The sequence below is a fragment of the Monodelphis domestica genome, chromosome 4 (assembly GCF_027887165.1).
Source record: "Monodelphis domestica isolate mMonDom1 chromosome 4, mMonDom1.pri, whole genome shotgun sequence".
NCBI lineage: Eukaryota > Metazoa > Chordata > Mammalia > Didelphimorphia > Didelphidae > Monodelphis > Monodelphis domestica.
In genome coordinates, this window is record NC_077230.1 from 9,994,223 (window position 1) to 10,018,553 (window position 24,331).

At 34.7% G+C, this 24,331-nt stretch overlaps 1 long non-coding RNA gene across 1 annotated transcript; it reads right to left on the reverse strand.

The window, feature by feature from the left end:
* LOC103106483 (uncharacterized) lies at nt 1–23,878 on the reverse strand. The gene is made up of 3 exons (XR_466914.3): nt 23,546–23,878; nt 20,623–20,700; nt 1–1,275 (listed from the first exon to the last, which is right to left on the reverse strand). It is a non-coding gene; the product is annotated as an uncharacterized LOC103106483 (long non-coding RNA).
* Between the last annotated feature and the right edge of the window lie 453 nt (nt 23,879–24,331).

A 24,331-nucleotide genomic window follows, 5' to 3' on the forward strand; every position in this document is an offset into this window, starting at 1 on the left:
TTACAAGGCATTTTCCTCACAAGGATTCTATAAGATAAGGAAATAAAAACCATTCTTTCCCCCATTTTACAAGTGAGAAAATGTGCTCTGAAGGTAAGGGACTTTCTCACAATCCCAGAGAGAATGTCAGAGCTGTAATTCAAATTCAGGTCCCAGTATGAATTTAGTGCTCTTTTGACTGGTCTGACAACAATGATTTACTTTACAGATATTAAATGAAGAGGTAAGAGTAGCCACATCATGACCCTTTCTTGGCTTTATTCATTGGAAAACAAAAATCAAACCATTCCTCTATTCTGTATCAATTGTTTTGTTCGGGAATAGAATAACTATTTTGACAGATGGGGTTATTGGGGCTTTTCAGATGTTAAAGTTTCTCATTCCAAGCTTGTAGAGAGATGCCTGCACAATATTTTATCTGTGGGAAAAACCCTGCGTCCACACACTGTTGAGTCACTAAGTAAAAGAGCTTAATGAATTAACCACCTAAGAATTCAGGTGTCTTTTCTTAGAGTAAATAAAGCCCTGTTTTCCTACCCTGTGCCAAGTTTCTATAAAAGAGAACTGTTGTAACACATGATTTTCTCTGAGAACCACCCACTCAGTTCATTCATTTATTCTAACCCTACAAATAATTCTGTACAATTATTGCTCTGTCAGATGCACCATAAGCCTCCCTTTCCTACGTCAACTGGACAGTAATCCCTCTCCTCTTATGTCAGAGACCTGTAATCCTCCTTTTGTGTTACATAAAGATTGTATCTCTGACATTTCCAGCTTCCATTTGCTCAAAACAGACAGTAAGTGCATTTCCATTCATTTGGACATCTAAGGAGAAAAGCACCTTCTTTTTATCCCCCACCCTGCACCACACACACACACACACACACACACACACACACACACACACACACACACACACCCTCAGGGGCTTAACTAGAACTATTTCAGCACTAGGCTTGTATGCTACTGGAATGCTGGCTTGCTATTTTATGCAAGCTCCAAAGGGCAGGACCACAAAGGGCATCTTTACCTCACAAGCAATTTCCTATGTGGTCTCATCTGACTTCCTTCATTCTTACCTCTACTTTTACACGTTTGACTAATTGATCAGTTTAATGGAAGTGGCCAGGAATTGTTCACACCTAATTTAAAACCTTTGATTGATTCTAGAACTAAAAAGACATTCTGCCCATTCAATACCTTAAAATGGTATATTTTTATTAAACCAACTTCTTTTTTCTTTCCATTTTACTGCTCTATCCTCCTTCACCACTGAAAAGAAAAAAGAAAGGAGAAAAAGCCCTTGTAACAAATATGTTCAATCAAATGAAACACAAAGCCCTCACTGGGAAATGCCTAAACAATTTAACTCTCAATCCATATCCATACTCCATCACCTCTCTGTCAGGAAGTAGGACCCTTTTATTTATTTGTGTATTTTTAATGCCTTTTTTCTTTCCTTTTTAAATTTAGAACACTTTTCCATGATTACATGATTCATGGCCCCCCACCCCAACCCCATCACTCTTTCCTTCCCCCTCCCAAAGCCGACAAGCAAGTTCCACTGGGTTATACATGTATCATTGTTTAAAACCTATTTCCATGTTATTTATATTTGCAGTAAAGCGATCTTTTAACATCAAAACCCCAATCCTATCCCCATTGCACCAAGTGATCAATCATATATTTTTCTAATGCATTTCTGTTTCTACAGTTCTTTCTCTGGATATGGATAGCATCTTTCTCCTAAGTTCCTCTGGATTGTTCTGGATCATTGCTTTGCTGCTAATAGAAAAGTCAGTTACATTTGATTGTGCCACAATGTATCAGTCTCCATATACAATGTCAGGTTCTGCTCCTTTCACTCTGCATTACTTCCTGGAGGTCGTTCCAGTTCACATGGAATCCCTCCAGTTCATTATTCCTTTGAGCACAATAGTATTCCTTCACCAACATATACCGCAATTTGTTCAGCCATTACCCAATTGATGTACACCCACTCATTTTCCAATTTTTTGCCACCACAAAGAGCACAGCTATAAATATTTTTACAAGTTTTTTTCCTTATTATCTCTTTGGGGTACAAACCTAGTAAAGGTATGGCTGGATCAAAGGGCAGGCAGTCTTTTAAAGCCCTTTGTGCATAGTTCCAGTAGGACCCTTATAAGAGGAATTGCTGCTAAGATTTTTTCCCTGTTATCTATTTTCTTTCCCATTTTAACTTTATTAGTTTTCTTTCAGCAAATATCTTTAAATTTTATGAAATCAAATTGTTCTTTATTTCCTGTAATTCTGTAAATCCCTTATTAGTCTATCCATGAATCTAAAATATTATTTCTTCTTTGTTATTTTAATTTGTTTATGATATTATGCCTTATGTCATTCAAAGTTTATCATGGTATATGGTGTAAGATGTTCTATACCTAATTTCAGCTAGTAACTATTTTCTAGTTATCCCAGTAATGTGTATTAAATGGTGAGCTCTTAAGTTTACATGTGCATGGAAAGGGGGTTTACAAGGCATCTCTTCCTGATCCCAGGTCGAGTGCTCTATCTCGTCCCTATTTGATCATCTGTGTCCTTGATGATTTCTTTTATGCCATCTCTGTTACAATTCATCACTGATAATATATGCTACAGCACATAATAGCATTGTGGATACATCAATATACTTTGATTCAGATGACAACAAAAACATTCCAAAAAAAGTTCTAGGGGTATAAAGAATAACTTATAATCAATTCTGGAATTATTAAATAAGTCAGCCTTAGAGTCATAACATTTACACTGCCTCTATTGATTATTGCAAATCTTTGAAGTTCTCTTCTCATGTTTTATTCATGTAGTGAAAAATATAAGTATATATATAGAGATACACACATAAAATACGTACATAGACATAAAATTCCATTCTTGCCCTATAGACCTGTATGTATACTTTTATTTAGTGAGAATGTAGTTAGCATGTTTCAAATACACCTATAGGTATGTATGCATGTATAGTGAGGTTAGAATATTTGATGTCCTCATGGAAAATAGCATTCCAACTAGGGGCAGCTAGGTGGCTTAGTGGCTAGAGAGGGAGACCTGGAGTCAGGAAGAACTGGGTTGAAATGTGACTTCAGACATTTGCCAGATGTGTGACCCTGGGCAAGTCACAACCCCAGTTGCCTCACCCTTCCTACTCTTCTGCCTTGAAAATGATGCTTTTATCAATTCTAAGACAAAATGTAAGAATTTCTATAAAACAAATAAAAGAGAAACATGCCACATAATAGTGTCAAGAATTCATATAAAACTTAATATTATTCAAAGAGACGGTTTAAGCCCTTATGCTTGTTACCTAACCTTAAATCCATTTATGATTTTTCTTAAATAGAACCAAGCATGGCTTCTAAGTTAAATGAATCAAATCAATTCTTATTCTATTATATATAAATTCTTATTAAGCATGAAATACCTTGATGACATCAAGCAATACAGTTCCAGAAACAGCAACATATCAAAGAGCTCCTCTAACTCATGGAATTGTTTTCCAGTGAGTGGAAATGGCATTTGAACTAGCGCAATGTAAAAATCTTAATGTATACTACGAAAAAATAGAGATCAAAGATTTTGAGCTTGAATCTGTTAAGTCAAAATGAACCAATGAAAGAAGGGGAAACTGAAAAGGAAAAAACCTTGCACAGAAAGCTCTATGGAGAATACTATGGCTAAATATGGTAAAAGACTTATTGACACACTGAAATCAAAGCTCAATGTTCATGATCCAGGACAATACTGAAGGATTTATGACAAAGAGTACTATCCACCTCCGGAAAAAGAACTGTTGGAGTCAAGCATACTATCTTTCACATTAATTTATTTGTGGTTTTATTTGGGAGTTTTGGTTTTATATGAGTATTCTCTTACAACAATGACTAACGTGGAAGTGTGGCTTGCATGATAATACACGAATAAATCAGATCAAATTGCTCATCTCTGTGAGGGGGGAAGGAAAGGAGGAAAGGAAATGATTTGGATCTTATAATTTCAGAAAATGTATGTTGAAAATTGTTATTACAAGTAATAAGAAAAAGAAAATATCTTTGAAGAAAAAAATTCAATGTCTGAAGTATCTAACACATAAAGAATATCGGTCTTAATATATACTTTGAAAATGATAAAATTAATCCTAATGGATTTGCAAAGTGGTCTCACAAAATCTGGTACAATATTAACAAAACACAGGTCTGATCAACGTTTCCTTTCCAAAAAGGAAGAAAGGATCGTTAAGCATTCATACAGCACGTGATAAACAGGTGGAAACCTTAAAGAAATCCTTTTGGAGGGGGCAGCTGGGTAGCTCAGTGGATTGAGAGCTAGCCCTAGAGACGGGAGGTCCTAGGTTCAAATCTGGCCTCAGACACTTCCCAGCTGTGTGACCCTGGGCAAGTCACTTGACCCCCATTGCCTAGCCCTTACCACTCTTCTGCCTTGGAGCCAATACACAGTATTGACTCCAAGACGGAAGGTAAGGGTTTAAAAAAAAAAAAAAGAAATCCTTTTGGAACAAGCAGACCTCATTTTACCAAGAAATATCCAAGGCTTACAAAGGGCACAAGCTATTGGATTTGTCAAATGTAATTGAACATGGTTTGCCTTCCAGTGGAGTGTATGACATGGCTAAGATCCAAGGATGGAAAGAAGAGGTCCTCCCTGCCTTCCATCCACATAAACTCATTCAACAAAATGTTGACAAAGAACAGTTGGACCATTAGGTAGGCTCATACAGATTGCTTATGGGAATAAAGGAGCCTAGGTTGACAAATCAGGACCAGGTCATTACCACCTTCTAGAAAAGGAGGATGGTGATCCTTAAGGACCTAGATTTATTGATCAACTCCGGTTATGTCAGGCAGCATTAGAAACTGTGTGATACATTTTGGGCTATAAAAACTTAGCACTCCAAATCCAACTATGGTGGCTAAAATTACACTTCAGAATAGTGATATCAAATTCAAGCAGAAATGGATCCCAACAGCTATATATTGACTTAGAAAACCACAAATCAACATTATCTATGTTGTATTTTTATTTCTCTCATTAGATGTTCTCCAATTACCCTTTAATCTAGTTTTGCTGGCAGAGGCAATGAGTTTGATACTTCTGCTTGAGAAATTCATCACTTTTTATGGGCTGATGGACAACAAATCACTACATTCCCGATATGGACCTCAAAATAACCTTCATAACTCAGCCAACAAACTGTTTTGAATCCCGAGTATTACTGCTTGTTACTACCCAGACAAAACACGGATCCATACAAACTTAAGCCCAAGATTGTGCTAGATGTCACCACGCCAGTGACCTATCATACTCAGTAGAGCTGGAATGAAACGGTTTCAGAATAAAGAAATCAGGATCACATAGAAATGGGAAGATTTGCATGTCTGCTACTGGATTTGTATTGAACGTATTTTCAGTGGGATCCACAGAGGATGTGCTGATCTATCCCAATACTTACATTCAATTAGAAAGAAAGTTAGTTTATTCACCTGCGCAATATTTCACAGAACATTCAGTGTAAAAATAATAATAGTATAGCTACTTGTCTCGGGACTGATTCTAATTGAAAGATAAAAAGGATGAGGAAAAAATGAGGGAGATAATTAAAATAATGCCTAGTAAGACAGAAGATGGTGATTAGATTTATATACCAGAAATTTGCTGTCTTTATTAAAAAGAACTTACAATAAATCCATGTACCATAAATATAAATCTCAAAGTATCCATGAGAATTCAACAAATGAAACACTGGCCCAAATTGCCCAAATATTAAAGCTCAAGAACAGCATTTTAAAGAGATATCACTACACCAAAAATTCAAACTCTCTCAGCTACAAGGGGTGAAAAGCTTTGAAAATGTAATAATAATGGTAGTAGCTAACAATTATAAAGTATTTTAAGGTTTGCAGAACATATTACGTGTATTACCTTTTTAAATTTTCACAGCTCTATGAAATAGATGCTATTATTATACCTATTTTTATTAATGAGGATATTGAGAGAGGTTCAACTAGTGGCCAAGTTTATATGGCTGGTAAATAGAGGCAGAATTTGAACTCAAGACTTCCTGAAATTGTCAAATATTTATACACTAGGTCACCTAACTGAACTAGCAGGACAAATCAAAACCATGAGGGAAGGGGCAGCTAAAGTGATTCAGTGGAAAGAGAGCCAGGCCAGGAGATGGGAGATCCTGGGTGCCAATGTGGTCTCAGGTACTGCCTAGAAGTATTACCTTGGGCAACTTAACCCCAATTGCTGCTCTTTTGCCTTAGAACTGATACTTAATATCAATTCTGAGGGAGAAGGGAAGGGTTTGAAAAAAATTCATGGGGAAACATGATAAAGTACATATAATCCCCATTATAATATGTACTACTAAAGATGTCCCAAATACTTTCAAATGGTCTTATAATATGTTTATTCAATTGTCACTTAGTTATTTTATCCACCTGCACAATTATATACAGAATCTAAAATAAATAAATAAATAAAAAGAAATGTAAAAGGAAAAATAATAAATATAAAAAGAAATGTAAAAAGAAAAATAATAAATATAAAAATAAATAAATAAAATAAAAATAATAGCAGGATAGTGATGTGTCCCAGATCTATTTTACTTGAACTCAATCTAAAAAACATAACAATATGAATCATATTCATAATACAGCTTTGCATTTTTCACGTTCTATGTTCTTCACAATTTTGAAAGAGAGGTAAGGATGATGGATGACTTGGCATTTACCCACCTTTTGACCATAAATGAGGACAAGGTGACACAGAAAGTCAAAGTGACTTGTCTAAGGTCACATAACCAGCTAATGATAGAATCAGAACTAGAAGTAGAATCTAAACTTCTAACTCCTGAGTCCTTCTGCCTCTGCCTCTCTCTGGCTTTTCCATCTTTGTAGTGTGTCATTTTAAACTTTTTGATTTAGAGTGAAATAATATTAGTTATTTAAAAATAATTCCTGAATAGCAGAAATCTGGAAAGACAGTGATGCTCATAGACTGGAGAAGAGTTGAATATGAATGTTATATGAATGTAACATAATATTGCCCTTTAAGAATGAATTTTTCAAACTAGCAGAACTGTAAGAATAGTGTACACAATGATCACAATAATGTAAAACTTTTTTTGAAAAAAGCCACTAGAAAGCAATTAAACTCAGATTCAAAACAATGAATAGTCTTGATTACAGAGGACAGGTGACTCATTGCCTCCTTTCAGTAAAGAGGCTGAGTGAGGACTGCAAAGGTGAGCTACTTGGATCAACTTCATTGGATGTTCCTGAGAGAGGTGGGGATTCTAAGTCTCTAGGAGTGGAGGATACAGGAAAATCCTGAAGTTATAAGATATCTTTGGCAACTGTTTTATTGGCTTTCTGTTGCCTAGATGCGAGTTCTCAGTTTCCAGATTTAGCATTCTCACTTTTTTCTTTGTATAAAAGAAAAAAAAAGCATGAGTGGAAGATGGGGGCAGGGTTTGGAGATTTGTTGGTTGTTTTGGGAGGGACAGGTATAGTTCTCAGGAATGGAAAGTCCTGATATTCAACCATGCATGATGTGGTCAGGTTGGGCATTTGTCTCAGATCTGACAGGCTGAGGAACAGAAAGTTCTGATGTTCTGCCATGCAGGACAGGTATTGCTGGGGCTTTCCATTTCTGCCCCAAGTTCCATCAGTATCTAAAACTAAGAGCAATCATTATCTGTAATGAGGATGAACTAGAAGTCTTTCCAATAAGATCAGGGTTGAAGCAAGATTGTTCATTATCACCATTATTATTCAGTGTTGTACTAGAAGTGCTAGCTATAGCAATAAGAAAAAAAAAGATACTGAAGGAATGAATATAGGCAGTAAGGGAACAAAACTACCACTTTTGCAGATGATATGATCTCATACCTAGAGAGCCCTATAGTTCAACTGAAAAACTAGTCAAAACAGTTCACAAGATCAGCAAAACATCAATTTTATATATTATCAACTATATATAAGTATCAAGTATCAATCTATATATAAGTATCAAGAAGAGATACAAAGAGACATTCTACTTAAAATAACTACAAATAGTATTAAATACTCGAGAGTTTACTTTATAAGGCACACAGGAACTATATCAACATAATTACAAAACATGCCATACAAATTAAGAAAGATCTAAATAGAGAAATATTCATTGTTCATGGGCAGGCCAAAATAATATAATAAAAATAACAATTCAACCTAAATTAATTTACTTATTTAATGTCATGCCAATCAAACTACCAAAGGATTACTTTATTGGACTAGAAAAAATAACAAAATTCATCTAGAAGAACAAAAGATATTAAAAGAATCAATTTTCAAAATGTTAAGAAAGGAGTCAAACTATATTACAAAACTGTAATCACTGGAATAATTTGATACCAGATAAGAAATAGAGCAGTTGATTAATGGAACAGTTATTAGACACACAATATGTGGAGGGAAAAGAGCATAAATATCTACAGGTTGACAAACTCCAAGATCCCACCTTTTGGGTCAAAAACTCACTATTTGACAAAAACTGCTGGGAAAACTGAAAAGCAGTCTGGAATAAACTAGACACAGATCAGCAGCTCACAGCATATATCCAGATAAGTTCAGAATTTGGTACATTATTTATATCTAAAGTGTGATAAAAGCAAATTAGAAGAGCATGGAAGAAAAATACATATCTATGGATAAGGTAAGAGAGTATGACCAAACAAAAGCTAAAGCAGATACTCACAAATATAAAATAGATTGTTCTTTTTTCATGAAATTAAAAAAAAGTTGTTGTTTTTTTTCACAAACAAAATGAATACAGCTAAAATCATAAGAGAAGCAGGTACCTGGAAAAAATTTTGTAGCAATTTCATCTGAGTCATGCAGGGGATTAATTAAAATTTATATGAATAAGAACCATTTTCAAACTGCTAGTCAATGGATATGATAGGCAGTTTTCAGAGGAAGAAATTAAAGCTATTAAAATATGGAAAATGCTCAGAATTACTCACAATTATTAAAATGAAAATTTAAATTACTCTAAGGCACCAACTTATACCAAACAGACTGGTAAAGTTTACAAAAAGGGAAAATGACAAATGTTGGCAATGCTGTTGGAAAGCAGGCACATTAATGCTCTGTTGCTGGAACTGTGAACTGGTCCAACCATTCTGGAAAGCAATTTGGAGCTATCCCCCAAATACCGTTTTAAAAAATCATATTGATGGTAATTGATTGATGGGGAAATCCAAGGAAGGAAGAAAACAGATTTTTTTCCCCCTTTTAGTCTTAGAGCTCAACATTAATATGAGAGAAAGACTGAAATTCTTTTAAGGTGTTTCAGATGAAGCTTCCAGTAGACTTTCAAATCTAGATTTGATGTACTGGTATTTTTTTTTCCTATAGATGCTTATTAAGAATTTTATTCCTCTTTTGGTTTATTTCTGTTTTTGTTTGGGCCAGGTGGTTCCTGCAGAGTAGGGTCCTTTTTTTTGTTTTTTGTTTTTTTCTGTTTGTCACTAGATTCCCAAAGTGGAATCCAGAAGAAAAAAAAAAATGGTTTTATCACCCATACTACTTGGGGGGTTTGTCCCTTTGTGTCTCTATTATCTGTACCTTTCCATTTGGATCTGGAATTAACCCCAGAAGAATTTCCCCAAAGAACAGGCTGAGAGGCCCTTATGTAATTTCTGTCTTCCTCTTGTGTCCTCGAGAGGATCAGATATGATTACATCAATTCCAGAGCCCATTATTGCTCTATTTAAGGAAGTTCTAGACCCCCTTAAAGAAAACCCAGATCTATCTGATACATTATTCTCCTAAGATTTTAAGTTTTCTGAACAAATAGAACTTATAGGCAGAAGCTTCTAAAAATAAACTTGCCCATGAACCATAAAAATTTACAGAATAAATAGAAATTGCCTTTGAAAATGAAAGAGAGAAATTAGCCACTGTTTCAAATTAAAATACATTTCTCTCCCCCTTTTAAAAACTCCAGTTAGTTAAATCACCTTGACAAGAGGGAGGGAAATCAAATTAAAAGTTACACTTGAGGGGGGAAAATTCCTGCCAGTTACATAGGAATGCAGAAGGAAAATCTCAAAACCTGCATGCATGGCCCGCATGTTGGGAGAATATTTTCTATTTGAATGGATTGGGAATGTCTATCTCATCATATGTTATACATATGCTGTAATTAGTTCAGGTAAAAGGGCAAATAACTTTTAACTTGGTTAAAGTTAATAAGAATTTAGGTTCAAATCTTCAGAAGTTACATAATTGACATTCACTTAACTAGATACTCAGAATGAAAGGAAGAAATAACTCATTAAATAGGAAAGCCCAAGATTTATTTTATATGATAATACCCATTCTAAAAGAAGGAGAAATAGCTTTAAGTAAATGAAATAGCGGTAATTCGTTTTATCTTTTGAAATTAAAGATTGATTATTTCGATCAGACTCAATCTGATGGGAAAGAAGAGTGCTTTTATTTGAAAACTGCTATACCTTGTAGCTATTGCGTTCCAAGTGTGTTGGTCTTTGAATGAACATAACCAAGATGTGTTCTATTTAAGGGAGGTTTTCCTCTGTCTAAAGCCTTTTTTTCCATACTTATATGTAAGACTAAACTGAATAGAGTTTTGAAACAATTGTGACTGTTCTGGTTTAAAATGCTTAGATTCTAGTTTTAAATCAAGAGAACAACCTTGGGGAAAAAAAGAAAAAAGAATGTCCTTGAGAGTTGGACACCTTATCAAACCCTGACTGTGTTTTGGAGCAATGCCTATAAAATAATTTTCTGATAGAGATTAAAAAATATATAAACAAAAGCCAACTTTATCTGCCTCTGGTAAGTGTGTATGTGTGTGGAAACAAGAAGGCTCTATATTTATTTTAACCTGAAAAAATGGACAATGATAATCAAGCTCCTGGAGAGTAAGGATGATTCCATTGTAGTTATACTCTCTGGAGCTTAGCATAGAATCTTGAAATTAAGTAGGTGGCTAGATGGTGCAATGGATAGAACATGGAACCATAAGTTCAGACACTTAAAATCTGTGTGATCCTGGGAGAGTAGCATAACTTCTGCCTGTCTCAGCTTGCTCTTCTACAGAATGGGGAACATGTACTTCCTAAGAATGTTTCTCATAAAAAACAATTAGTTGTAAAGCCCTTTACAAATCTTAAAGTACTATCTCAGTGTTAGCTATTAACATTTATTATATAATTATAGCAGATATTTAATAAGTATTTATTGACTGGTAATTAGAAAATTGTTTTAAAGTTCCAAATTAATTTTTTATAGAAGAGTATGTGAGTTTTAAAAAGTAATGCTTTTAAATACAAGTAATTTATCACTGTATTGGGTGATAAATATCAGGTTACAATATCTGAGCATCAGAATGGGGAGACTTTGCTTAAGAGCTGAACTTAGGAAAACTGGACCTATTTAGAATGTATTCATTTTGCAATGATTGCTTATAAAGTTTATAAGTGATTTATTTTGTGAGCGGTTACTCTAAGCCCTGTAAACTCGACCTTGATCTGATACCTCTTTAATAAATCCTGATTATTGATGATTCTTGTCAAGGAGACAATATTAAGTCTCTCCATGGAGTACACATAGTCAATTGCCTCAATTTCCTTTCTCATTCAAACTATTGAATTAGTATCTTTGACCTCTAACACATCTGTAACTGTTTATACTGATTACTGTTATATTTTTGGAGATAAACATCCTTATGGGCACTTGTGAAAAGCAACCTCCTTCTATACGACCCACCAAATCATGAATGATAAAACTCATTGACTAGCTCATCTAGATTCTTAGGCATTTTATCTACTCATGACAGAAGTAGCTTTTCAGAAATATATACAGCTGAAACTCAATTACATGATAACTAGATTGTCATTTTTAACTTAATTACTTAGAGTTTAAAGTTCATGGATTGGACTGTAATGCAAAAAATATAATGAACACTACTAACACGCCGAAAACCAAACGATCAAAATGTGAAATACAATCTGCTCTCTTAACATAAGAATAATTCAACAAATGTAAATATTCCTTTGTTACTAAAGAACTAGTGTAAGATTAGAATTAAATAAACAATAAATAAAAATTAAAAATTAATATCCAATACTCCAAGTATTATATTTTATAAGATTTATTAATAATCACTTGAAGTAAAGGAATAAAAAGATAAAAATAAAAGTCTGAGTAAAGAGGAGTTTCCCAGTCATGCACATGGGAGAAGAGAGAGAGAAGGGGTAGAGTTACACACAACTTTATTGATAAAACATAAGAACATAATGTGGGGACGAAAGGAAAGGGATTCTGGGAGATGAATGAAGTCCTGGGGTACAAGATTCTAATTACACATTCTTCCAGGGGGAAGATGATCCTTTGGGAGGCTAGGTGCCCCAATGGATCATTTAAACATAAACAGCTTAAAAGATCTTTAACTAAAGGTATACATGATATTGTAGTTTCTAAAGGGAAATTACAATAATTTGGGGATAAAGGGGAAATGGAAGAGAAAAAGAACAAAAACCAATGATTTCCATATTTACAAAAAAAAAACAATTTGGGGGCAGTCCCCTTTGGCATAAGAGGATACATTCAAAACAAATGTGTTCACCCTCCACAGTTCAAATCACCACTTCCCAAAATTCACTCTGGATCTTCTGGTGCTGTATGTGGTCTCTGCAGGCATCTTCGTGGTGCCTTCTCCAAACAGTTCACTTTCTGGATTCAGGAAGGTAGATAGTTTCTTATCCCAAAATTACTCTCAAAAGAATTTAAACTTTGCATTAATGGATAATAATACAGTATGGGGTGAAACTCAAATATTTCCCATTAATATAATAAACTTTATTGAAACCTACAATGATAAATTATAATTATATTTTGAACTTTAGAGATAAAATAAATTTATATTCAATATTTTTTTTCTGATACATAAAATGAGACAACTGTGACCTATATTGGACAATTATGAGTAAACTTCATGGTTCAAAGGCATATAAAGTCAAGTCAGTCAATAAACACTTATTAGGCATCTACTACATACCAAGGACTATGATAGTAACTAAGGGAACAAAAATGAAAAAAAAAGATTTAAAAAAAATTGTTCCTACCCTAAAGGATCTGATATCCCAATGAAAGATGACAACACACTAAAGAAACCTGAAAGGTAGGAGGGAGGTAAGTGGCCAGGGAAGGAAATTGATTTGGGTACATGGTAGAAAAGCCAAAGAAATCCCAAAGTAACACAAACAGATAAGAAATATGGAGATGTTCTGAGCTGAACTCTTTCTTTGAATGGGAGCTTAAGAATCCATGACTCCACTGTCTAATAAGAGGGACAGTGGGTGGTGATGAGTTGGAATCCCAAGGCTGATGGGATCTTAGAGGTATGTATAAAGTATATCTTTTTATTAACAAGGAATGATGTACCTACATCCTTTGCCAATTTAAGTATCCATGGTTTCACAAAAGCATACTAGAAAAAAAGGTAACTGTGAAAATGTTGGATAGGATTTTGGATCTTAGCTCATTTTTATTTTAAGATAATTTTATTCCATTTGGAATACTTGATTTCTCCATCATACTTTGAATATTGATATTATTTACTATATTCTATAAAATATATGCATTAATAATAATAATAATAATATACATATAACCTAGATCAAAGTGCTTACAATCTCCACAATGTGGAAGGGAAGGGAGGAAGGGAGACAATTTGGATCTTATAACTTCAGGAAATGTATGTAGAAAATTATTACATGTAATGGAAAAATAAAATATCTTTTAAAAAATTAAAACAAAAAACATCAATAGATTAATGCCCCCAAATATATTTGCATTAATGACAGTTGTAGAGGATTGCCTTTTCCTTATAACTAGGAAAAAAGCATGTGGTATCTATAGATGTACTACAATACTGCAGGTGTTAAAGACAAAGACTTTGAGGAAATAGAAATAAAAATTTTGTACATGTTGAGATTTGAAATAAATCCTCATTATTTTAGTTTGTATAACATTTGTAATAGCTAGGGATTACCTGATCATCCACTTCATCTCTTATCTGCTCATTAGACATGATCAAAAGGAAGATGATTGAATATTGGTTATTAAAGATCAATGATCAATTATCCATTATCAGATTTTCACAATTGTTATAAATGATCAGTTATTGGAACATTAGATTTGGAATACTGATTTTGGATTATTCAGTTATATCAGTTAAAACTTCTTAATCAGTCAGAGGGGGATTATATAATTCCAAGATTTAAAAAATTGTTTGAGAAACATTTTCAGGGAAAGAAGCTGGCTAATTCCTTGAATCCAGAAAATGAATTGTTTGAAGAAGGTGCCATGAAGATGTCTGAAGAAAACTCCACAGCATCAGAAGACCCAGAATAAACTTTGGAATATAATTGATTGAACTATGGGGGTTGAACACATTTATTGTAAATGTAAACTCTTATGCCAAAGGGGATTTCCCCCTAATTGGCTTTTCCCCCTAGCAAACATTGATTTGCTCTCTTTCTCTCTTCTGTTTTCCTCTTATCTCTAACTATTTTAGTTTCCTCTTAGAGAGTGCAATATTGTATGCACCCTTAGCTAGAAGATATTTAGAGGTATAAGACAGTTATGTTTAAATGACCCACTGGGGAGACTAATCTCTCAAGCATCACAGGGGGAATTGTGAAAGGAAATTCTTGGTTCTCTTTGTCTATTCTGAGTTTACACTTTTAAAAAGGGAATGCTTTATTCTCTTTGCCTAGTTGGAGTTAACACTTTGGTTAGCAGTAACTTAAGTACCCCTACTTAGTACCTCACTAGATTGTGAAGGCAGGATTAACTAGCTCCTTTGTCTATCTTTTGATTGAATCAACACAAGCTTGAACTAGGTGGAGGAGTTCACAAACCACTTAGTGAATTCACACGCTCAGAAACTCAATCAGTTAGGAAACTGTGAACCCTTTTGATGAGAATTCACACCTACAGAAGGCAGCACTGGGCAATTTGGAAGCTGTGATTGGCTCCTGTGAAGAGGGGAATGGACAAAAAGACACTATTTTAAAAAGGCCCTGAATTTCTGGGGCTAGTAGTTATACTTCAAGAAGAAGGTTGGCTCAAGGAAGTCAGCTTCAGGAGTCACCTTCAGCTTGAGTCATTGTCTTGACCTACCTCTTGGAGGGAACTTTGGTGAGTGGATAGCTGGCTTTCCCTTCCTGTCTTCTGGAGAGAGTTTAATTTCAGTTGAAGGTCAACAAATACTGGCTGAGTCAGTACTAGAGCAATATTTAGTTAGATAGGCTAATGTCTTCTCTACCCTTTTGTATTTCTCTACTTTCACTCTTTCTACCTCTTTTGTAAATAAAAGCTATTAAAGGTCATTTAGACTGTGAGCAATAATACTTTGAATTGGTGACCAATATATTTTAGTCAAACCATTAATTTTTACTCCCTACACGCTGCTATGTGCAACATACTGGGCTCAGATCTAGAATTAAAAGACAAAAAAGTAGCACAATCTCTGCTCTCAAGGAGCTTACATTCTTTTGAGCAAGGCAATACACAAATATCTACAGGATAAATATGAAGGTAGTTAAATTTAAAGTAAGTTAGGGCATTAGGGAGATTAGGAAAATCATAATGGAGAAAGTGGGGCACTTCAATCAAACATTTAGGGGCTTTAAGAGTTTATTTGTTTCTCTTTTTCCTTTTTTTAGGTAAACAAGGTCAAGTGCCTTGCCCAAGGTTATTCAGCTAATAAATGTCTGAGACTAGATTTGAACTCAAGTCTTCCTGACTCCAGGCCCAGTACTCTATCCACTGCACCATTTGAAGAATTTCTTAAAGGAAATAAATAATTTACAATGTGAGAAGGACATAGAGACCAGTCATGGGGAGTAATTAGTATAGAGACAGAGGTGGGAGATGGAATGCTATGAGTGAAACACAGAAAGCAATGTAAGGCTTAAAATAGAGGTTTTGACAAAATGAGAGAGCAGCTTTTAATAAGTTAAGTTTTAATGAGAATATAGTAGAGTTGTAAATGAATATTATCCCTTTAAGCCAGAGAAAGAAAACTACTAACAGCATTTAACAATTGACAATTTAGCTTAGTTAAAATAGAAATAGTAAAAGAATATAGTAAAGGAGAAAAATATAGGCAAGAGGTAGAGAAAGAAAATTTCCTAATGTCTATACTACTTATTCTATAACTACCTCTAATTACTACCTAAAACTGCCTATATCTACCAATAACTGCCTATAACTAGTATGAATAACAACTGCCACACAGTTACAACCCAATCCAGCCCAATCAAAAGCATCCCAATCAGTGTTTAAACCAAACCCAATTAGGTCTGTCAATGAAGACCAGTCACCTTCCAAAAAGTTCAAGAAAGAAAAAAAATCTAACAGTCCAAACCAAAAGCCAAAAACCCAAAAGGCAAAAAACCCTCTAAAGGCTAAAGCCAAAAAGCCCTCTTAGTAAGCTCAGGCCTGTCTTTATATTGCAGCAAGTAAACACCAATCACCAACCCAACACACTCCCAGCAGCCAATTTCCCTGCAACTGCCAGTACCTAACTGTCAGCAGCTGACCCCACCTCCACCCCCAACTGTCAGCAACTGACAGTCTGACCATCTCATGCTGGCCCCATTTCATGCCCTTCTCCTACTTCACTTCCTGTCTCTATGGTTCCTCCTTCCTGTATTTATGGTTTCTCTTCCTGTCACTGTGAGCTGGTTAATCCCTAAACATCTCTATGGTAAGAGGACCTCCATGTCCCCCATTAAATTAAAAAAGGAATAAAGAATTCTTTTTCAGACTAGGTAGGTTTGGTGGTAGAGTGTGAGAATAGGGTTATTGCATAATGAAGCTGCAGCCAACTTGTTAAGAACTTTGAAAGCCAAAAAGCTATGGATACTAGCAGTATCACGACTAGATCTACAGATTTCTAAATATATGAAAAAAAATTTTTATAAAGGAAAAAAGGACCTATTTGCATAAAAATATGAACGGCAGTTCTTTTTGTGGTGGCAAAGAATTAGAAATTGTCCATAAGTTGGGGAATGGCCAAACAGGTTGGGGTATGATTGTAATGGAATACAATTGTGCTATAAAAAATGATTAGCAAATTTCAGAAAAACCTGGAAAGACTTATATGAACTGATGCATTGCAGAGTGAAGTGAGCAGAGCCAGAACATTGTTCACAAGAACAGCAATATTGTATGATAAACAACTGTGAATGACTTAGCTACTCCCAGCAATACAATGATCCAAGATAACTGCAAAAAATTCATGATGAAAAATGCTATGTGTGTTAAAGACTTTCATCTACTTGTCCAGAATCTCTATTCTAGTCTACTAAAAATAGTGATGGCCCAAGAATTCAGAGGAAAAAGACCTCAGTGGGTATTCTGTGCTACTAGTACTATTGTTAAATATAAAATCCTTCAATATTGAATCCATAAGTCTTTTTTGGAAAAGTTCTTTTCATCCTAAGGTTTAATATTAAAACAGAAAGATAGTGATCTTGTGCTGATAAATTCTTTTATGCCCAAAATAATACAATCTCTTTAACCTCAAAGATTACAAGAAATTCTGGGTAATCCTAACAAGTGTTTTTCTCTTCCTGAGTGAACCTGGGTGAAATTTGTGAAATTTCACTGTCAATGATTTATTTTTGGGCTGTCAATTTGTATAATTGATATTTCCTCTGAAATGCATGAATAATATGTTACATGCAATATAGAGGTTATTGCTAGAAGCACTGAAGGGGAAATAGCTAAAAGTATTTAATAGTAGTTAAACATGAATTGAGTGATTTCAGGTTATCTAAATGCCATTGTAGAGAGAAAGGCTTGTGTATAGAGAGGCCTATCTTATGGCTTGGGCTGTTATCGTGTGGCTCAAAGATAGCCAGAAGAGACATCTCTAGCCTTTTCTTCTCAAGCCCTTCTCCAAGGGAGACTTCAATTTTTTCCAGGGGAAAAGAAGGGGAAGCAAGAAGTCTGGCTCAAAGGCTACTCTGCTCTCTTCAGAGGGAGGGTATACTGGGCTAGACTTAAATCTTTCTGCTTCCTTAAATATTGCTGTTAATCTAGGGGGTATATTCAGGCTCAATCTAATTTATGATTACTGTATCATTACTGGAGATAAGTGGACCACCAAATCTATATCTAAGGCTTGATCCCTTTCCCATCAAATACCACTTCCACAATGAACACACGGAGTGAACAGCAAAGAAACTCATTTATCTAAATTTTAGCAAAACAGAATCAGAAAAAGGTATATATAGAAAAATATAGAGCAATGGGAGCAAGGTAACTCAACCAAGACAGAGTCCTGAATCTTCCCCAAAGTGGAGCTCCCCACAGTCTCTAATATGGCAAGCTGGAGATAGGGACATGATGGTGACTGCTAATTCTACTCCTATCTTCCTAGAGTCTTTTCCTTCAGCACTCTGAAATAGGGTTGGCCTCTTTCATCTTCTCCCTCTCTCAAAGCTGGAAGTCAAGATCTTCCAAAGAAACGTAAATCTTAAAGAGTCGCCAAAAGCCCTGACAAAGACTGGAGCTCTCTTGCTCTTGCCAATTCTTCATGGCAACTTTCTTTTTTCCCCCCTTTTTAAAATTTAGAATAATTTTCCATGATTACATGATTCAGGATCCCCCCGCTCACCCTGCTCTTTCCTCCCCACTCCCGAATCTGAAAAGCAGTCCCACTGGGTTTTACATGAATCATTGTTCAAAACCTATTTCTGTGTTATTCATTCTGCAGTAGAGCAATCCTTTAACATCAAAACCCATGGCAACTTTCCATCCATAAGAAGAATCCCATCCCAATGCACCTTGGCACAGGGGTTATTTTATTTGATTGTGCATTGTGGAACAAGTACAACAGCACTCCCAATATCTTGTGTTATTCTTTACCTGATATAAGAATATCTTACTTTACTTGTAAGTAATAGGATTTACTACAGGAGGCAGAATCTCTTTGGACTGTAATATTTAGTTTTTCTTTTGATCTAAATAAAGTGTTTATCCCAACACATCAACAATACACAAAATAAGAGAAAGGTGAATAGTTCCTCTGGTATATGCTATCTAATTGAATGTGGAAGAACCCAATCATTAATTGCTATATCTATGTAAATTGCTGGGAAAGCCAAGAAGATGGATTTATGAAGGTAAGGATTCTGCTTCTCCTTTGAATTGGAAACTTTCTCACATGCTAGACGTGAAGAGAGAAATCTCCCACTTTGCACTTGGCTACTATGCCCTTTGAATGATGTAGAAATGTGAAATTATAAATTGGCTGTTCCAAGATCTTTTCTCAGGTTGAAACATGATCATTACGTATGTTTTCCTCCTACATAGATGATTGAAGTCAATCTATAATTTTCAGACCCTGATTGGACAGATTAAACATCATCAGAACTATGTCTCATTTTCCCTTATATTGTAAATTTCTCTCACTAGTGATAAATTTCACCTGATAAATTTTAGTGTCATTTTGCATATCTAAACACAGTGCTAAGAATAGGGAAGTTAAATAACTTTCTGGAAAGAATCAACCATTCTCTTTCTGTTGTATCTTTTAATGTTTAAGTTATCCTTTAGGCTCAAGGATATAGATTTAGAGTTCATTGAAGGAATATGGCAGATAAGCTTTCCTCTTGGAAGTAACTGAGAAGTCAACTATGCCCAACCTATGCCATATTTTACTCAGGGATGATATTAGCAAAAGAGGATGTGATTATTATTAAAACATGGAGAATATGAGTTCTATGTGAACATATAGAAACATATACGACTGAGAATATGATTTACATTTCCTTTGTAGCTTGATCATATTAATTGAGCTACCCTATCTATAAGACAAATTGAAAAGCCTGTAAAAGTTAAAGAAATAAATCATTCCCCATCATTGGAACTTTTGTAAACATATAGACATTTTTCAAAGCCTAATGTTCTTTGAGTATTTCTAATAGTTTGCTAATATTTAGAATGAATTGAAGCTTCTCCCTCCAAAACTGCAAGTTACAGTTACTATATGGTATATGAAAGAATTTATTCAGTGAATTGTATCCAGTCCAGTGAACTTAAGTTTCAGATGAATATCTAAAGATATGATATATCTTGAAGTTGTATTAGGAAAAAGAAAGAAGCAAAAATTAAAAAGGTCAAACTCCCTGATGGAGCTAGTCTATACAAGAAGCGGTTGAATTTACCAAATTATCACAAAATGCTTTGGAACGTTGGATCATCAGTTTAGATCTGGTAGGGATCTTAGAGTCCATCAAGTCCAATGCTTTATTTTTTAAAGATGAGGAAACTGAAGCTGAAAATGGAATGCTAAAGCCTATCTCTTTTGGGAAATAGTTAATCAATACCAAACATGGCCAACAAAAGAAATCACCTCTACTGGTCTTCAATTTCTTGTTGTGCATTAATAGAACTCTCCAATTTAATCTACTTATAAAAGGCAAATTAATAACTTTTGGGGCCCTTTTATGTCTTAAAAACTTACCTTTTAACTAGAAAAGGAGCGAGTAACCTAGCAGTAAATGGCAGCTTCCAATTCTCATTATTTACATATTCCGTGTTTCTGGTAGAGAAATAAGAAGCATTTTGTTTAGTTGACGATTTTAAAAAGTGGAGGTATAACAACAAGAATAATAAAAATAATTCATATTTACATAGTGCTTTAGATGCTTACACCATAGCAGTATCCTAAGTCGATAGCAGAAGGATCAACAAAATTTTAGAGATAAGGAAATGAGGACTTGAATTCTGGCCTTTAGTTTACAAATAACCAGATAATGTCTCTCTGGTCTTTTCTCCACCAAGCCAAATCTGCCTAAGGAAGAGTTAGAGCAGGGGTCCCCAAACTACAGCCAATGAGCCACATGTAGCCCACTGAGGCCATTTATCTGGCCCCCACCCCACTTCCAGAAGGGGCACCTCTTTCATTGGTGGTCAGTGAGAGGAGCACAGGATGAATCCACTCTGTGTATACTGCTGCCCAGTATAGTGGTGGTGGTGATGGGCTGTGACCATCCCAGCCAGTGCTGCAGCCTCTGCTATCCCAGAGAGGGTATACAGATTTGCTTATAGTTTTTTTTGTTTGTTTGTTTTTTAATAGTCCGGCCCTCCAGTGGTCTGAGGGACGGTGAACTGGCCCCTGTGTAAAGAGTTTGGAGACCCCTGAGTTAAAGGGTTGATCCTGCCACAGGGGACTGATGACTTCCTGATATAGTTTGTACAAGGTTAATTTTGTGAGTGAGTAGGTGTGGGAAAGACACAGTGACAAAATGTCATTTTTAGTCATTGTCTACGTGATATGTCTTTTATAAAATTCTTTTTATCTCACTAAATATTTCCCAATTATATGTAAAAAAAATTTTAACATTCATTTTTTGAAATTTTAAGTTCCCAATTCTCTCCCTCCCTTCTACCTCTCCCACCTCTTTGAGAGAGTAAACAATTTTATGTAAATAACATATATGAAGTCATGGAAAACATGTCCATATTGGCATGCTTTGAAAGAAAACACAAAATCAGAATAAAATTAAGTGAAAAAAAGATTTCATTCTGAATGAAAATATTAACTTTGAAAGGAGAGTCTCACTCTGCTATCCACTCTGGAGGTGGATAGCAACTTTCATCATGGGTTCCTTGGAATTGTCTTGGATCATTGTCTTGATCAGAATAGCTAAGCCTTTCACCACTGATCATCTTTACACTACTGCTGTTACTGTGTACAATGTTTGTCTGGTTCTGCCCACTTCACTTTTCATGAATTTATATGCCTTTCAAGGTTTTTCTGAAACCATCGTGTTTGTCATTTCTTATAACAAAATAGTATTCCGTCACAATAATCTATCCCAACTTGTTCAGCCATATTGAACGGCATCCCCTTGATTTCTAAGTCTTTGCCAACACAAAATGTACTACTATAAACATTTTTGTACAAATAAGTTCTTTTCCTTTTTCTTTGATCTCTTTGGGATACAAACCTAATAGTAGTAATGCACAGTTTCATAAGCTTTTGGGCATAGTTCTAAATTGTTCTCCAGAGTGGTTATGCTAATTCATAATCCTATCAGCAGTCAATGAGTGCCCCAATTTTCCCACATTTTCTCCAGTGTTTGTCATTTTTCCTTTGTGTTATGTTAGTCAATCTGATGGATGTGAGGTGGTACCTCTGAGTGCTAATTTGTACTTCTATAATCAGTGATTTAAAGGATATTTTCATGTGACTATCGATAACTTTAATTTCTTCTTCTGAAAATTGTTTGTTCATATTCTTTGGTCACTTATCTTCTGGGGGATGGCTCTTATTTTTAAAGTCTGGCTAAGTTACTTATATATTTGAGAAATGACCCTCTTATCAGAGAAACTTGCTATAAATTTTTTCTCAGTTTCCTGTTTTTCTTCTAAATTTGGTTGCATTAGTTTTGTTTATGCAGGAGCTTTTTAATCTCATGTTATCAAAATTATCTATTTTAATTTCTGTACTCCTTTCTATCTCTTGTGTGGTCATAAAGTCTTTCCTTATCCATAATTCATTATGATTTCATCCTGTATATTTAAAGCATTTATCCATTTTGACCTTATTTTAGCATTTGTTATTAGCTGTTGGTCTATGCTTAGTTTCTGTCAAATTTCTCTTTAGTTTTCCCAGCAAGTTTTATAACATGGTGAGTCCTTATCACCAAAATTTGGATCTCTGTGTATATCAAATGCTAGATTACTATGGTCATTTATTCATCGTGTACCTAATCTTTTCCACTGATCTACCACTCTATTTCTTAGCCATTACCAGATTGTTTTTTGATCATTGTCACTTTGTAATATAGTTTGAAATATGGAAATGCTCAGCTACCTTCTTTCACAGCTTTTTTCATTGATGCCTTTTAATTGACTCGACCTTTTCATGAACTTTGCTACTCTTTTTTTCTAGTTCTATAAAATAATTCTTTGGGAGTTTGATTGGTATGGCATTGAGTAAGTAAATTAACTTAAGTAAAATTGTCATTTTTTAAATATTGGCTTGGGCTACCTAAAAACAATTAATATTTCCCCAATTGTTATATCTAACTTTATTTGTATGATGCTGAAAACTTTATTGGTTGTTGGTATTGGCATTACCAATAGTTGTCACTGATATGGTCAGGCTCTTGAGTTTGACAATTGAAAAAAATGGCTGCTCAAGTAGTTGAAGAAAACTCTTGGTCAGGCCAGTTTTATAAAGTCTATTATAACTATTAAAATTTATATAAAAGGGAAAGTAAAAGGAAAATAAGTGTTGATAAGAAATATCCCCTTTAATTAATAAATTCTATATAAATTCCCAACCCAATATTTCCCGGGAAGGAAGCCTTCTTGATCACCAAATAGCAATCCTCCTTAATCTATACTGTCTAACTAAAATATAAATTCTAACTTACTAAATGTATTTCCAGAAAATTTATGAACTTAATGTTTATAGAAATCTGCCAAACTTCTTTTCCCTTCAGTCAAAGATCAAACTCTGTCAGTCTGAGTAATAAGCTGTTCACCCAGCAGTTGCCTTTTGATGCCACGAGAGATATTCTGAAGAACTGCTCATTCACTTTCCAGCTCTCTGATCTGACACCTTCCAACTTCTTCAAATCAAGATGTTTCAAATCTTCCACAAACTCTCCAAAGCTGATCAGAGGAAAGCCAGGAACAACCAACCTTTGAGCCTCTGTCCCAAAAGTGGGTGATGGTTTCTCAACTGACATGCTCAAGGCACACTGCAAAATTCTCTTCCTTTGACCTTGTCAGAGTTCCATGGCAAATCTTAAAGAAGCCCTAAGCAGTCTCAAATCACTTTTATAAACCTTACATCTGACTACACTCTATTTTTAATTAAGCTAATTACACTTACATTACAATTATCATTACAGTGAAAAGTGTTTTATAATTACATTCACATATTCCTTGGGTTTGGCTTGGCAGATAGACTCCCAAGTATTTTATATTATTTGCAGTTATATAAAATAGAATTTCTCTTTCTCTCTCTTACTGTTGGGTTTTGTTGGTAGTATATAAAGATGCTGATGATTTATATGTGTTTAACTTATATTCTGTAACTTTGTCGAAGTTTTAACTTGTTTCAACTAGTTTTTAGTTGATTCTTTAGGGTTTCCCTAAGTATACCATCATATCATTTGCAAAGAATGATAGCTTTGTTTTTTCATTGTCTATTT